The 18208-nt window shown below is 40.7% G+C and overlaps 1 pseudogene; it reads right to left on the bottom strand.

Annotated features, from left to right (window-relative positions):
* Positions 1-1641: 1641 nt before the first annotated feature.
* The window catches only part of LOC100605048, a 54349-nt pseudogene continuing 37782 nt past the window's right edge, over positions 1642-18208 (bottom strand).

Consider the following 18208-nt stretch of genomic DNA (forward strand, 5'->3'; position numbering starts at 1 on the left):
TGATTGGTGCATTTACAAACCTTTAGCTAGACACAGAGTGCTGATTGGTGCATCTACAATGCCTGAGCTAGATGCAGAGTGCTGATTGGTGCATTTACAATCCTCTAGCTAGACATAAAAGTTCTCCAAGTCCCACCAGATTAGCTAGATACAGAGTGCTGATTGGTGCATCCACAAACCCTGAGCTAGACACAGAGTGCTGATTGGCGCATATACAATCCTCCAGCTAGACATAAAAGTTCTCCAAGTCCCCACCCGACTCAGGAGCCCAGCTGGCCTCGCCTAGTGGATCCCACGCCAGGGATGCAGGCAGAGCTGCCCGCCAGTCCTGCGCCATGTGCCTGCACTCCTCAGCCCTTGGGTGATTGATGGAAACGGGCACCATGGAGCAGGAGGCTGCACCCGTCCAGGAGGCTCGGGCTACACGGAGGAGGCTTGGGCATGGCGGGCTGCAGGTCCCAAGCCCTGCCCAAGGGGAGGCAGCTGAGGCCTGGCGAGAATTCGAGCATGGCACCGACAGGCCGGCACTGCTGGGGGACCCGGCGCACCCTCCACAGCTGCTGGCCTGGTGCTAAGCCTCTCACTGCTGGGGGCCAGTGGTGCTGGCTGGCCGCTCCAAGTGTGGGACCTGCCAAGCTCGTGCCCACCCAGAACTCACACTGGCCTGCAAGCACCATGCACAGCCCCGGTTCCCACCCACACCTCTCCCTCCATACCTCCCTGCAAGCAGAGGGAGCTGGCTCCGGCCTTGGCCGGCTCAGAGAGGGGCTCCCACAGTGCAGCAGTGGGCTGAAGGGCTCCTCAAGTGTGGCCAGAATGGACACTGAGGCCTGAGGAGGCACCCAGAGCAAGCTGCTAGCATGTTGTCACCTCTCAATTTGTCATATGATTAGCCATAAATTAACTGGTATTACCAATACTTTAGTTGAAAAGTGTATTATTTTAGGCTGGGTGCGGTGACTCATGCTTGTAATCCCAGCACTTTGGGAAGCTGAGGGAGGATTGCTTGAGCCCAGGAATTCAAGACCAGCCTGGGCAACATAGTGAGACCCCAATCTCTACAAATAATAATTAAAAAATTAGCCAGGCATGCTGGCTCACACCTGTAGTGCTAAGCTACTCAGGAGGCTGAGGTAGAAGGATTGCTTAAGCCCAGGAGGTTGAAGCTGCAGTGAGCTGTGATTATGCCACTGCACTCTAGCCTGGGCAACAGAGTGAGACCCTGTCTCAAAAAAAAAAAAAAGTGATCCCAGACTTGTCTCTAAAAGAACAATTGGGAAGCAAATTTTGTTTTAAGAGTTTGTTATTTTAGAGTAACAATAGAAGGAATGTATTAGCTACTTGCTATTTCTCTTACTATGTCTGAGAAAAATTACATTCCCAAGAAGCAATATGTAATCTCAACTCCCCCACAGAAATTGCTTCTTAGAGATATGACTTAATAAGTTGCCCTCTCAATCTTTATGGAAGTTCACTCTTTGAAGGTCTTTTTACCCAAGACAAAGGTAAAATCCTGTTTGCATCCTAACATCTCTTAGGGAAAGATTTCTTTTGGTATTTAGTTAAAGAAATTTCTCTCTCTAATATACTTTCTTTTTAGCATATGAAAATTTATTGCTACCATTTTTGCATCATCAAACCTTATGATTTTGGCCTTTCCTTCTTGTTTTTGCATCAGGCCAAGAGAGACATCGGCTATTTTGACAGCCTTAAAGCAAAATCCAGGAATGTCAACAACAGCATGACTTTTGCAACCAAATCTAGCAACCAGAACTTTATCATTTTCCTCAGTGAAGTTTAAGCAACTGTCATTGCATATGAGAGCTGTGATTTTATTACATTTCTTGGTTAGCTGGACCCTGATACACTTCTTGCTGGCAGCATTTGGCTATTTGGGTTCAACCTCTACTTTTTCTAGCACAATTCCCTTTGCATGTGAAGTGCCTTCAAAGGGGTTTGCCTTGGGCCGGGTGTGATGGCTCACACCTGTGATTACAGCACTTTGGGAGGCCAAGGTGGGAGAATCACTTGAGCCCAGGAGTTTGAGACCAGCCTGGGCAACACAGTGAGGTTCTATCTGTTAAAAAAAAATTTTTTTTTTAATTAGCTGGATGCGGTGGCATGCACCTGTGGTTCCAGCTACTCAGGAGGCTGAGGTGGGAGGATTGCTTGAGTCTGGGAGGTTGAGGTTGCAGTGAGCTGTGATTGTGCCACTGCATTCCAGCGTGGGTGACAGAGCAAGACCATTTTCCCCCCATAAAAACTTGGTGGCAGATTGCCTTCAAAAATATACCCAAATGGGTCTTAAACTGTTTATTATGCCTCTTCTGGTCGCGTTGGTGGCTACAGAGCTTCCTGGCAGTATAAAGACTGCAACATAGGCCGGGTGTGGTGGCTCATACCTGTAATCCCAACACTTTGGGAGCCAAGGCAGGTGGATCACGAGGTCAGCAGTTTGAGACCAGCCTGGCCAATATGGTGAAACCCTGTCTCTACTAAAAAAATACAAAACTTAGCCAGGCGTGGTGGCACATGCCTGTAGTCCCAGCTACTTGGGAAGTGAGGCAGAAGAATCACTTGAATCTGGGAGGCAGAGGTTGCAGTGAGCTGAGATCATGCCACTACACTCCAGCCTGGATAAAAGAGTGAGACTCTGTCTCAAAAAAAAAAAAAGACTGCAACACTTGCCCATCTTGCTGGTGCCACAGGCCCGAGTGAAAGAGCTAATATACTTTTATTAAAAATTGTGGTAAAATACACATAACATAAAATGTATCATTTTAACCATTTTTATGTGTACAGTTCAGTAGTGTTAAGTATAGTCACATTGTTGTACAGAACTTTTCATCATACAAAACAGAAATTCTATTACGTATTGTGATGCTTAATTTTATATGTTAATTGGCTTGGCCACAGTCCCCAGATGTTTGGTCAAACATTATTCTAAATGTTTTTGTGAGGGTGTTTTTAGATGAGATTTACATTTATAAATACACTGCCATGGGATTTTTAAATTTTAAAAAAGATATACATATTTAAATTAATGGACTTTGAGTAGAGCAGACTGCTCTCCATAATGTGAGTGGGCCTCATCCAATCAGCTGAAGGTCTGAAAAGAACAAAAGACTGCCTTCGTCAAACAACAGGGGATTCTGCCAGCAGACAGCCTTGTACTGCAACATGGGCTCTTCTCTGGGTCTCCAGCCTGGTGGCCTTTGAACTTGAATTGCAACATTGGCCCTTGCCTGAGTTTCCAACCTGCCAACCTACCCTGCACATTTTGGACTTGCCACTCTTCATAATCACCTGAGCCAGTTCCTTAAAATAAGCTTGCTTTGTGTGTGTGTGTGTGTGTGTGTGTGCACGCACGCATGTGTGTGTGTGCGTGTGTGTGTGCATACATATATTCACATCCTATTGGTTCTGTTTCCCTGGAGAACCCTGATTTATACAACCATTAAACAACAACTCTCCCATTTCCCTGTTTGCCCCTCCAACTCCCCAGCCCCTTGCAGCCATCATTCTACTTTGTTATTTATTTATTCATTTATTTATTTATTTATTTATTTATTTTGAGACAGAGTCTGGAGTGTAGGCTGGAGTACAGTGATGCAATCTCCCCTCACTGTAACCTCCGCCTCCTGGATTCAAGCAATTCCCCTGCCTCGGCCTCTGGAATGGCTGGGACTACAGGCGTGCGCCACCACAACTGGCTCTTTTTTGTGTATTTTTAGTAGAGACAAGGTTTCACCACGTTGGCCAGGCTTGTCTTGAACTCCTGACCTCAAGTGATCCACTTGCCTCGGCCTCCCAAAGTGCTGAGATTACATGTGTGAGCCACTGCACCCAGCTCGTTTGATTTTAGAAATGGAGTTCTGCTCTGTTGCCTAGGTTGGAGTACAGTGGCACAATCATAACTCACTGTAACCTCAAACACCTGGGCTTGAGCAATCCTCCTGCCTCAGCCTCCTGAGTAGCTGGAACTACAAGTGTGAGTCACCATGCCCTGCTAATTTTTAAATTTTTCTGTAGAGACATGGTCTTACTATGTTGCCCAGGCTGGTCTCAAACTCCTGGCTTCAAGTGATCCTCCTGTTTTAGCCTTCCAGATTGCTGGGGTTACAGGTCTGAGCCACTATTCCTGGCCTCTACATTCTGTTTCTATGAGTTTTACTACTTTAGATACTTCCTATAAGTGAAATCATATTGTACTTGTCTTTTTGTTACTGGCTCATTTCACTTAAGGTAATGTTCTCAAGGTTTTTCCACGTCGTAGCATGTGTCAGAATTTGCTTTCTTTGTAAGGCTGAATAATCTTCCATTGTATGTATATACCACTTTGTATTTATCCATCCACTCATTAAAGGACACAAATTGCTTCCACTTTTTGGCTGTTGTGAGCAATGCTGCTATAAACATGCATGTACAAGTATCTCTTCAAGACCTTGTTTTCCATTTTTTAAATCTACACCCAGAAGTGGAATTGCTGGATCATACACTAATTCCATTTTTAATTTTTTAAAAAGCTGCCATATTGTTTTCCATATGGCTGTACCATTTTCCATTTCTACCAAGTGTACATGGGTTTCAGTTTCTTCACATTGTCGCCAACATTTGTTATTTTCTGTTTTTTTTTTAATTTTACAGTTGCCATCCTAATGGGTGTGAAGTGATATCTCTTTGTGCTTTTGATTTACAGTTTTGTAATGATTACTTATATTGTGCATTTTTTCATATACTTGTTGTCCATTTGTATATCATCTTTGGAGAAATGTCTATTCAAGTTATTGCCCATTTTTACTTCAGGTTGTTTCAGTTTTTTTGTTGTTGAGTTGTATTTCATTACATATTCTGGATATTAACTTCTTCTCAGATATATGAGTTGATATGTCTTCTCTAATTTTGTAGGTTGCCTTTTCACTCTGTTAATTGTGTCATTTGATGTGTAGAAAGTTTTAATTTTGATGTAGTCCAGTTTATCTACTTTTCCTTTTGTTGCCTATGTTTTGGTGTCGTATCCAAGAAATCATTGCCAAATCCAATGCTATGAAGGTTTCTCCCTACTAAGAGTTGTATAGTTTTAGGTTTTATGTTTATGTCTTTGACCAATTTTGAGTTAATTTTTTATATGGCATAAATTAAGTGTTTAGACTAAATTGTGCACCCTCTTCAGTTCATATGCTGAAGCTCTAACCTACAATGTGACTACATTTGGAGATAAAGCCCTTACGGGGACAATTAAGGTTAAATGAGGTCTTAAGAGTGAAGCCCTAATCTAATAGGACTGGTGTCCATATAAGAAGAGGAGGAGATACCAGAGATCTTGCTCCCTCTCCATGTGCATGCAGAGGAAAGCCCATGTAAGGACTCAGTGAAAAGGTGGTCATATACAAGCCAGAAAGAGAGGCCGTCCCAGAAACTAATTCTGCTGCCACCTTGATCTTGCACCTACAACATCTAGAACTATGAGGAAATAAATCTCTATTGTTTAAGACACTCAGTCTGTGGTATTTTGTTATGGCAGCCCAAGTAGCCTAATACAATAAGTGTCCACCTTCATTATTTTGCATGTGTATATCTGGTTTCCTCAACATCATTTTTTGAGAAAAGACTGTCCTTTTGCCATTGAATAGTGTTGGCACCCTTGTTGAAAATCATTTGACCATATGTGTACAGAAGGTTTATTTCGGAACTGTATTCTATTTCATTGGTCTGTATGCCTATCTTTATGCCAGTCCTACACTGTTTTGATTACTGTAACTTTATAACATGTTTTGAAATCAGGAAGTATGAGCCCTCCAACTATGCTCTTATTCAAAATTGTTTCATCTATTTAGGGTCTTTGGGAGTCTATATGAATTTCAGAATGAATTTTTCTATTTCTGCAAAAAAAAGCTGTTAGGATTTTGATAGGAATTGCATTAACTCTGTAGATTGCTTTGGGTAGTATGGACATCTTTACAATATTAAGTCTTCTAATTCATGAACATGGAATGTCTTTTAATTTATTTATGTTTTCTTTCAGAAACATTCTGTACTTTTCAGTGTATAAGTCTTTTGCCTCCTTGGTTAAGACTATTGTAAATGGCATTATTTTCTTAATTTCCTTGTGGATTTTTCATTGTTCAGTGTATAGAAACACAACTGATATTTGTATGTTGATTTAGTATCCGTTAACTTTGCTGAATTCATTTATTAGTTCTAACAGTGTTGGGGTGTGTGTGTGTGTGTGTGTGTGTGTGTGTGTGTGTAATCTTTAGGGTTTTTGTTTGTTTGTTTATTTGTTTTTTGAGATGGAATCTTGTTCTGTTGCCCAGGCTGGAGTGCAGTGGCTCCATCTTGGCTCACCACAAACTCTGCCTGCCAGGTTCAAGTGATTCTCCTGCCTCAGCCTCTCGAGTGGCTGAGACTACAGGCCTGTGCCACCACACCTGGCTAATTTTTGTATTTTTAGTAGAAATGGGGTATTGCCATATTGGCCAGCTGGTCTCAAACTCCTGATCTCAAGGGATCCACCCGCCTTAGCCTCCCAAAGTGCTGGGATTATAGGCAAGAGCCACCGTGCCTGGCCTTCTTTAGGGCTTTCTATATATGAGATCATGCCATCTGTGAACACAGATAATTTTTACTTCTTTTCCAATTTGGATGCCTTTTCTTTCTTTTTCTTGCCTGATTGCTTCAGCTGGGACTTCCAGGATTATGTTGAATAGAAGTGGCAAAAGTGGGCATCCTTGTCTTGTTCCTGACCTTAGAGGAAAAGCTTTCGGTCTTTCATCATTGATTATGATTTAGCTGTGTGCTTTTCATATATGATTTTTTAGAGATTCCTCAGAAAGTTATCTTTCTTTAAAAAATGATCAGCTTAATAAAGTTGGAAAATTAAAGAAAGTAATAAAATATGTTTTAACTTAATCATTCCACAGAGTGGTTCCTGCTTCTTAGAAAGTTAAGGTAGGCTATAAGGAGTCTCATTTCCAGATATTTTAAGATTAAGAGTAATAATACCCCAAATGTGCTGGTTTATTATTTTCTGGTAATGTTCTTTTTCTTCAGTTGAGTGTTGATTATTTGGATGTGCTTGCTTTGTGAAACTCATCTAAGCTGTACCTTTATGATTCATACACCTTCTAATATTTATGTTACACTTCAAAAATATGCTAACAAACTTATTTTGATACAAGGACAAAAGATTTATGCATTTTATTAATGATTATTGTCAAAACTGAAAATGATATTTCCAACAATAATAATCCTGCAGGAACCCAAAATAATCTTCCACAGGGGTCATTGTGTTTGTGTGTGTGTGTGTGTGTGTATGTGTGTGTGTGTGTGTGTGTGTTGGGGGCAATAATGGTGGTAGAGTCCATCCTTGAAAATATGTTGTTAAGACTTGATAGATACATAATTTAGCCTGAATCTACATGATATCAAAGCAATTATTTAGAAGTAAAAATTTGGCATGGCCAAATTACAGGCATGGCCGGGAGCAGTGGTTCATGCCTATAATCCCAGGACCTGGGGAGGCTGAGGCAGGAAGATTGCTTGAGCCCAGGAGTTCAAGACCAGACAGGGCCAAAAGTGAGACTTTGTCTTTACAATATATAAACAATGTTAAAAATAAGCCAAGTGTGGTGGCATATGCTATTCATGAGGCTAAGGTGGGAGCCCAGGAGTTGGAGGCAGCAATGAGTTATGATCGTACTACTGCACTCCAGCCTGGGCAACAAAGCAAGACTCCATCTCTTAAAAAGAAAAACAAAAGTGAAAAATTCTGTCAAGAAGTTACTTTGCCCTGAAGTGCTAAATGACTAGAGTTGCCAGTTCTGTAGTTTATAATTTGTACACAAGCAATCTTATTCAAGTTTTTTCTCATAAAATGTGTATAGATCATTGTAGATGTCACCAAATCATTTTGAGTGGTAAGCATTTTTGAATTCTGAGGGAATTCATAATATAAAGCAGCCGGTACAAACTGGCAGGCCAAATCAGGCCTGCAGACATATTGAATTTGGCCTATACATTTGTTGGCCCACACAGTGTTTTTCGTTTCTGTTTTTTTTGTTTTTTAATTCTCGTTGTCAACTTATTAAATAGAGAGGTTTCATGCAAAAATCATGATTCCTAACTTTTTTGGAAAAATTTGCTGATCTGGCAAGACTGAGCCTCCATTCCCACATGGCAACAGTTGGCCGGAGTTGGGGAGCAGCTGCTGGTGCTATCCAGTTCTCCTCAGTCCCCACCCCATTCTGAGACTGGAGTGCTTGTGAACACTGAGGCAGTAGACCTCCCGGTCTCTCCAGGAACCTCTTCTAACTTCCCACAGTGGCTAGCAGAAGGCAGGGCTCAGGGTGGGCTCTTCGTAGGTGCTTGATTGTTCCCTGATTCTGATTCTTCAGACTTCTTTGCTTTCTTCCTTGGTTGAAAAGGAAATGGTAAGACTATGGCCTTCAATAAATGAAATGCCACAAAAGGAAAATGATTTCGACAATTCAGAGAGAAGGGAATGCCTTAAAAGAAAATGTTAACACAAATACAATTTTTTACTATGTAATTTAGCTTTGAATTCTTTCTCTTATGTGAGGAAAACTGAAGAAAACAGCACCCAAGAAATAAGCCCTCTGTTTAATACAAGAAGGAAGCAGGGAGCAAAAGGTTAGTCAGCTGTATTACAGTGGTCGAATTCTTGAGTTAGCATAAATAGAAATAGATACAGAAAATGAGGACCATATGGTGGGCTAGGTCACAGCCACCGTGTGTGTGCGTATGTGTGCGTGTGTGTGTACGTGCACACACCCGGCCACCCACTGAGAAAACTATTCAACTTAAAGTATCCCAAGATATTAACTCCCCTCTTTTAATTACTGAAGCAAAGTATAATAGTTGATCCTTATTAAAATTGGATTTCAATATTTCTATCATTTCTATTAAAAATAATGCTCATTTTAAAAGTGTAAGAAATACAGAAATTACTAAGAAGAAAGGGAAAATACACTCAAGGCCCACTACCTAATACAAACTATTCTTAAAATTTGTTGCATACCATTCCAGAAACCTCTGCATATAAACCTCTCTACTTAGAGGTGTTTCTGATCAGCTTAGAAGGGTCTCCAGGGATGGTGGAGGATAGCAGCCTGAACTGAACTGGAATCAGTTCTCCACTCTCCTAGAACAGTTTTTGATCCCTTTTATTCTTTGAACTATGTGTCTGTTTGTAAGTGAGCTTTGACTCACCAGAGTTGGAGAACCCAAGGGACGTTGGAGAGAGGTGGAAGAGATAATGTATACTCATTGAAAAAATCAGCAAGAAATGAGGAGAAGAGAAAGAAAGGAACAGCATCCACAAAAGCCATCCAAGAGGGAGAAAAAAGAGCAAACTATGATCCACTGCTGAGGATTCTATGATGCAGACAGCCCTGACTTACTATCAGGCACAGTGTTGAGGGGCTAGAAAAGTGTTTTAATTTCTTTAACATTAGAAGAAAAATAAATGAGCCTTTAGGTCAAGAAAAAAGGTTGTTTTTTGTTTGTTTGTTTTTGAGACAGAGTCTCGCTCTGTTGCCCAGGCTGGAGTGCAGTGGCGCAATCTCGGCTCACCACAACCTCTGTCTCCCAGGTTCAAGCGATTCTCCTGCCTCAGCCTCCCGAGTAGCTGAGACTACAGGCATGCACCACCATGCCCGGCTAACTTTTGTATTTTTAGTAGAGACGAGCTTTCACTATGTTGGCCAGGCTGATCTCAAACTCCAGACCTCGTGATCCACCCGCCTCGGCCTCCCAAAGCGCTGGAATTACAGGTGTGAGCCACCACGCCCAGCCAAGAAAAAAATTTCGATATATGATATTAGTGTGTTTATCATTATACCAACACAGTCATAAGATAATTTTTAATATATTTTTATGAGGAACGGGTCCATGAAGGCAAAAGTGTCTAGGGCCCATAGAAGTCACAAAATGCGTCCCTGGGTACACTCTCATGTCCCAAACGGTTTAAATTTATTAAACATATATATGCTATGCAGTTTTTTGCCGCTTGTGATATTCTTATTCTAATTTTACAAATGAAGACTGTGATGCGTGAAAGGCAGTGAAGAGAAAGAAAGTGATGGAGTTGGGGGCTGCTCTCAGGTGTCCTGATCTTCATTTCAGTGCTCTTTGCGCAAAGGGTGCCACAGGAGGTGGCAGATATGGGGCAGGGACCAATACGGAAAGAACAGAATCAAAATTTAAAATATGGAAGGATTTATAACTGGCCAAGTGTTTCCCCAGCCACCACATTTTCTTCCTGAGGTGACACTTAGTTGTCAAAATGTATACTTTTAGGTAGCTCAAGAAGGTATAAGGGAAAGTGAGGGGATGATGCTGCTGCCCAAGACAGGCTCATCAGGGTGGTTATTATTAGTGCTTCACTTTCCTTTGTGATCACGTTCTATAAACATGAATAAGACATGACAGAAACAAAGTTTAAGCCCTTGGCATAAAGTTAAAGCCTTTTAAAGATATTTAGTAAGATTGCCAGTTGCTGAGTTGTTACTGTGTTTAGAGGAAGGCCGCATTAAAATTCAGTGGTGAGTTAAGGTTCTTAACTGATACATATGTGCTTCCTAAAAAAACCCAGTTTCTCGCAGAAAGATTGTTTTTGTCTTTCTTAAAATATATATACACACACACACCCGTATATATATGTGTGAGTTATATACGTATATGTGTGTGTATATGTTTTGCTCCCTTTTGCTATATTATCTGTAAATTAATTTTATTCTGAACTCGAACTTGTGGTTTGATAGGTAGCCCAAATGAGTCATTCAAACAAAAAAAGACATGATCTCATGAGCATTATTTTAAACATTTACTCTATTATTCAGAAGTCTTCATGTTTCTAGAAACAGCCATCTCTGCCTCCCAGATGGTCAGCTGTGGACAATGAGATAACCCCCGCAAAGGAGTGAGGAGAGGATAGTGCCTCTAGGAGTAAAGTACTGATAATCACACCTCAAAAAGCCATGCTGCTCTGGTCTGAGACAGAGACCATCCCAAAGTCTAACTCTCCTAATAAACTATCAGATACTACATTAAAAATTAATTTGGATTAGAGTTACCCTGTGATTCACTTTATGTAGATCTAAGAAAGCAAGAACATGAGTTAGCTTATAGCTAACCCGGCAGCACGTTTTCCTTCTTAGCTGCAAGGGAGAATAATGCACAGGAAAAGGTGATGTAATGATTGTCTCACGTTCATTATTCTCTCCCAAATGAATAACCTTCCACACCAAGGATGAGCTCACTCACTATTAGTGGAATAACATCTGGTGAGCACGGGCCCCCAGCTGAACATGCTATTGGTTTGGGGTTATATTTAACCAGTAGAGACTCAACTATTGTTACATGTATCACATGTGCAGCCCAGTTATATGGCAAATATCTTTTTAAGGGGTAAGGAAATACTCCTTAAAGTATTTTAACATGCAAGACCTTTCCTTATGAAACAAGGCACCAACCTATTCCAAAAGAGATCTTAGGCTATTATTAGAGTGGAATATCTGAGACATGTGACAGATGCCTTGGTCCACTTTGGCTGAGGCTCAGATGCCTGCCATAGCTATCTAAGTTTAAATTTCAAATCACGGATAGGAATCTCTCTCCTTCAATTTCCCTTCCCATTCTTAATTTCCAGGCAGGCCTGCCACATGGACAATGGTGGATTTTGCAGTGTAATCTTTCTAATAGATTTACTGTAAATGATGAATCATCCTAGTACTTAAATCTAATGAGTAATGCTGTAAGTCAATTTGGTTTTAAAAAAATGCAGCCTAGCTAAGGTCATCAGTTAAATGTGCTAATACAGAGTAATGTAGATGTTCAGACACAAGCACCATCGGTCCTAATGGTCAGGAAGCCCAAACGCTCTGGAATCTGCTGTGTGTCAAAACCTGTAGGAGAATTGTTCCCTTAAAATCATGACATTTAGAAAAGAAGATAAGAATTTCATTCCATCAGCATGAGGAACACTCCCTCAAGTTTAGGCTCCTCTGATTGTTCTCTTCATAAAATGTATTAACACTGTAACACTTTATTGTGAAGACACTAGCAAGCTATTATAATTTTTATTTTATGAAAGTAATACATATTTATTGAAAAAGACACAAGAAATTCAGAGAAGCACAAAGAAAATACAATGCACCCTGATTCTAACCACGCAGACCTCTTGGCATACGTTAGTCTTTTTTATTTGAGTCTACGTAAGCATCTTCTCATGTTATTAACTATTCTTCTATATTTTATTCTGAATGGTCATATAATGGGCTATCATGTGACTGTACCATAATTTATCAAATCTGCTCCATCTTGGACTCTAATTTCTTGCTATTATAACCAAAGCTGTGATAAAAGTCTGTGTAGCTAAATCTTTGCATACATAGGTGATTATTTGCTTAGGATAAATTTGCAGAAATAAAATTGTTGGGTCAAAGTGAATGTGCATTTTTAAGGGTTTCAATAACTGTTAAGGATACCATCATAAGAGAATGGGAGATTTGCTTCCTTCCCTGCAAATGGTGTCCTCAAGATTAGAGATGCTGCCCAAGTCCCTCTGCCTCAGTCAACCTCTGGTTCTTTATCTATAAAATAAGAGGGCTGGAACAATGAGAAAACAATGATGTTAATCCTGCCAAATGACTCTCATATATTACCTAATTTACTCTCTGAGACAGGTTAAATGCCTTGGTGAAGTTCGATAGCTTGCGGAGAGAAGAGTCAGAGCTTGAACCTGGGTCTGCCCTCTCCAAAGCCCATGCTCTAACCTACCTACCTATACAGTTGCTTCCAGGGCTATCACTGTCACTCACTGATCCTATACACTATGTGAGAGCCACTATTCCAGGTGCGGGGGATTCAGTGGTGAACTAAACAAAGTCCTTGACCTCGGGACTTCTAGTAGGGAGACAGAGAGTAAGTTTATAATATAGTATCAGGCAGCAGTAAGTTCTATGGGAAAGACGAAGCAGGGAAGAAGATAAAGGATGGCTAGGATCCTGTTTTAGATAGAATGGTGGGAGAAAGCCGCTGTGTCTGAGTGGATGAAGTGAGTGATGCTGCCATGGAGATTTGTGGAGAGTAAACTCTCCAGCAGCAGTACAAAGGCCCTAACACCGGGACATGCCTCATGAGTTTGGGGAACTGCACAGCCATCATTAGGGCTGACACGCAGTGAAACTCACACTGAGTCTATGAATCGGCCCAAGCATATTCTGGGGCAGTGGTAGTTAGAGATTAGACACAGGTGAGCACTGAGCAGCCACTGGCAAGCAACACTGGTGGAGGTGACATCACCTCCATGCTTCTGAGGAGGAAAGATGGCTAAACTCCCATCACCTGATGCTCCTGTAGCTGGAGCTTAGGCCATAGCATTAAAACTCTATGCCCTGGGAAAACTCATGCAAATGCATTTCTGGATTCTAAGGGAGGAATTTTGATCCATGGATCATTCGGCCATATAATTACTCACCTTCTCCCAAGGAGAAGCAATGTTTGCTCCATATATCACTGGGAAATAAAATAGCAAGATAAAACATAAAGAATTTATTTGACTAGAATTATCATGCAGAATTGGAAAAATATTCCATTTCAAAGTCCAAAATGGTGAAGTTATTCATCACTTTAGAGAACAAACACATCTATCCAGAGACCAGCTGTTTCCTGGTGTCATTTAAATTTGAAAACCCCAGGTGTTCTGCTAGAGGAAGGAATCTAGCTTCCTTTCTGTTCTTGCAAACTTTTAAAATTTAATTTGGGATTCAATTAATTTATTACACATTATTAAGAGCCTAAATGTTCTCACAGACCAATTTTCAAGAGTATAGTAACATTGTATAGTATATCATTGCTTGGTTGGAGTTACCTGAAGCAAATGAACTGAGTAATACAGTATACATTAGATAGAAGACATGTGAAGTACATAGAGAACTTTTATTGTTCCAATGTAATAACCCATGCAACTTATGCAAGAAAAAGCTGATGTGCTTTGGAATATTCCAGCTTCAGGATTAAATTCATTCCATATACTCTGGCAGGGAGGAGGGAGATTCTTAACAGCTGGGACCAGAAGCTGTGCTAGTGGAATACTCCATAAACTATGAGCCATGGAAGATGCCTCCTGAGGACATGGGATAGCTGGGGACAAAGAACAGTCACAGCTAATTGTCTCTACAATAAATATCTGGAGATGGGAAAAACTGAGAGGAGGGAGAGTGAGTGGTGAAGAAATATGATGATGTACCTTAAAATCTCTTCAGATATAGATCATGCAATGTTCAGTTTTAGGATCTTTTCATTTCTGTGATGTAAACCCACCTTCACCATCCCAAATCTTTAGTGGATTCTGCTGTTTACACAAATGCCTTGTGTGGATGCTGTGCATGTGTGAGCTTGTGTCCTGTGGGAATTGAGAGACTGAGTTCCATGTCTGGGTTAATGTGGTACAGAATAGGGACGGCACATGCCACATGGCAAGATAATCTATCAATTAAACTCTTCAGTGGAAGCAGCACTCGGAGACAGAAATAACAATGAGAGTGAAAGTACCCTGGGAATTCCCAGATATTCTGGGGACGGGCATTGGATTTTCACTGAAGGAAATATGAAATGGGAGTTTGAACCACGTTAAGAGGCAAGGATACTCTTCTGACATCTGGGTTATCTGTTAGTGAATATTTGGAATTGAATGAGTTCTCTTGTATTTATCAGGTTGCTTTCGAAGCATATGATTGTAGTTAAGATATAAAATGTAGACACCAAGATTTCTTACTTCTTGGCTGGGTGTGGTGACTCACACCTGTAATCCCAGCACTTTGGGAGGCTGAGGCGGCAGATCACGAGGTCAGGAGTTCGAGACTAGACTGAGCAACATGGTGAAACCCTGTTTCTACTAAAAAATACAAAAATTTTCCAGGCATGGTGGCGCATGCCTGTAGTCCCAGCTACTCAGGAGGCTGAGGCAGGAGAATCACTTGAACCCAGGAGGCAGAGGTTGCGGTGAGCTGAGATTGTGCCACTGCACTCAAGCTGGGCAGCAGTGCAAGATTCCGTCTCAAAAAAAAAAAAAAAAGAGGTTCTGAATCAATACACAAGTGTTATAGAAGTTGCTGTGTATTGTTACTATAGAAACCAAAAGAAAATACTTGCAGGAAAACATCAGGAAATATTAGGCTAGAGGGTTTGTTGAATGTAGTTTCTTGAGTCTCCCTGGTTTTTCATGGGAGACAGACTTGGGTTGGTGGCAATGGCAATCTGTATGGCCATGCTGAGTTCTCTCAGATCAGCAGAAGCCCCAATTAGAGGCTTATAAAATGTCTCATCAACCTCACTACCCTAAAGCTCTATCATAATTTTTATAAAGTTGGAAGAAAAAAAAGGCTTTACTAAGTTTTATCACTTGGATAAAGATCATATTCCAAGTACAATTCTTGGTATGTCATATCACCATTTTGCTTCATTGATCACAGGTTACCCAATGATTATTAGACATCACATGCATAGATGCACAGCAATTATTTCTGGAGGCAAGCCTGTGACATATGCAATTGGTTCAATACTTAGGAGTGTCAGGGCCCAGCAGGACCAGCCAGGGCCTCCCACAGAGCCGTATTTAACAATTGGTTGACTAGGATAAAAAGGATCTGTGATATCATGCTAGCATGTTAGAAGTTGTTTTCCTAAGGGTCACAGTTGGCTATATATAGAATAATGCCATCAGCCAGAAAGGACTTCCTGATTGCATATATAGGATTTGCTTATGTTTACAGGAGGAGTAACTTCCTATTTTCATTCCCATTCTCAGGGAACGTGATTTGATCTAGATAGAGTATAATCCCAGGACTACTTTGTTTGCAAGAAGAGAAACTCAACTTAATCCAGTTTCAGTAAAATTTGAGCTTAATTGAAAGAATACTGGAATAGCTCAGAGAATTGAAGGATGGTTCTCAGGAACTACAGGAACGCTGAAGACCTTCATGAGTGGAACCAGGCACTCAAACTCTAAACAGCACACTCTTCTGAATCTTGTTTCTGTTTTCCTATGCTTGTTGGTCGTATACTATTTTACTACGAGGAGCTTCTTTTTTTTTTTTTTTTTTTTTTTTTGAGATTGGGTTTTGTTATGTTGCCCAGGCTGGAGTGCGGTGGCACAATTATGGCTCAGTGCAGCCTTGATCTCCTGCGCTCAAGCAATCCTCCCACCTCAGCCTCCTGAGTAGCTGGGACTACAGGTGTACACCACCAGGCCTGGCTAATTTTTAAAAAATTGTTAGTAGAGATGAGGTTCTGCTGTGTTGCCCAGGCTGGTCTCAAACTCCAGAAGCTTTTTCTTTATGCTAGAAAACAAGATTTTCCCAGTCCTGGGCTTTCTTCATCCCTAGAGGAAAACAAGCTTCCTTTATCCAATGTTTAGGTTAAAAAAAAATCTTGGAGCAGGTTTCTGATTGGCCAGATTTAAATCATGTTTCCAACCCTTGGATGAATTGCTATGGATAAGAATATGAAGTACCATGATTGGCTGGTCATGTGTCCATTTCTAAGAGTAAAGGCGGTGGGGGAGATTCTATTACCATAAGAAGAGTATAAGATCACCGTGCGCCAGGGAGCCATACAAGTTGGTATGGTACATCTATTGGCATTTTCCCACTGTATCCCTTACCCTTATGGAGATCACTGAGAAGAGGAAGACTACCCATGAATTCAACCTGGCCCAAAGAAGAAAGCTTCTTCTTCATCTCTATGTGACTAACATTGGTCCTTGGGGCAGATGGTTCCTTTGGCAAGGTACTATGGTGGGCTTTATTTCTGAAGCACAGGTAGGCCTCTTGAAATTGTTTTGTTTGCAAGTAGGAAAAAGAGACCAAAACTTCTTGGCATTATCTTGTAAAGTGCTAGTTCCATTGTAGGCAGGGGAATTTAGGCAGATAGCCTCACATTTAAGAACAGTTTATCTTCTCTCATATAGATCAGAGTATACTATGTTTGGAAAGTATTGTTTCTACTGGAAAAGGTATATGGGATGTAATTAGTCTAACAGTTACAGTGAAAACTGCAAGAATAATGAGGATGCATAGGTTTAAGTTGGACTGTCACGGAGATTTCAAAAGAGAGATTGGACTTGTGGTGCAAAGCCCACTGTGGCTGTCCTATGAGTCTCCTCATTAAAAGCAAAACAAAACTAAAGAAGGGAACCTCCTACTGTGGGTGGGATATATACAGTAGGAATAAGGATTTACATTTGGAGAACTGAAGAACTAAGCATTTTTAAAAGGGGCAAGAGAAGGCTGGGCTTTTAAGCAAGGAAGCAAGGTTAAGAACTGGAATATTTCCACAGGAAGGCACCGGTAAAGGACTTCCAGTTTTTTCCCCACTTGGGCTGTGAGATTTGTCATATTTGTCATGCAATTTTAAATTTTTTCTCCTTATCTTATAAATCCCTCTAATTTTCACCAACCTTTTAACTAAGTCTATTAGACATGCACAAGTTCTATGTTGGTGGTATTGTGGGGAATTAAAGAGAAGAGCAACAAAAAGAAGCATGATCATGTATCCTTCCATGGAGATCATCATCACAGCATGTTAAAAGCAATCCCAGATCATCCAGGTGGCACCAGGACAGAGGATCAGGGCAGAGCTGAAGGCAATGGAGAGGAACAAGTGATTCATAGAAACAGCTGCAAAGAGGGTGATTCAGGAACAAACTGAGGGACAAACATCCTCTTTCTCAAATATTCTAGAGGAAGGTGACTTTCAGAGGTTGAGAAACGGGAATGGTTGGGGGGGAAGATAAACATTGATTTTATTCTCTGCAATTAGACCCTTTCATTCCTCCTATTTCCGTCTCTCTTCCTCAAAATTTATTACATTAATTTCCCCCTCCAAGATGGATCAAATATGCTTTGCTTATACAAGTATTCAGAGTTCATTTTATTCAATCATGAATTTTTATTCATTTTATATCTGTCATCCCCATTAGACTGAAAAGACAATGGCTATGACCCGCATACAGGGAAGATAGTGCTTTGCATACTGTTGTTGCTTAATAAATGGTTTTAAATTGATTTGAAAATGGTTTACTTAGTTGACTTCCTTCTTTGCAAGAGCCAACTAAGTCCCATTGGCACTTCATTTTCTCCTTTAAATTGCCATATTATCTAGAATATTTTAATAACTTTCACCA

This window comes from Nomascus leucogenys, chromosome 7b (genome assembly GCF_006542625.1).
Source record: "Nomascus leucogenys isolate Asia chromosome 7b, Asia_NLE_v1, whole genome shotgun sequence".
NCBI lineage: Eukaryota > Metazoa > Chordata > Mammalia > Primates > Hylobatidae > Nomascus > Nomascus leucogenys.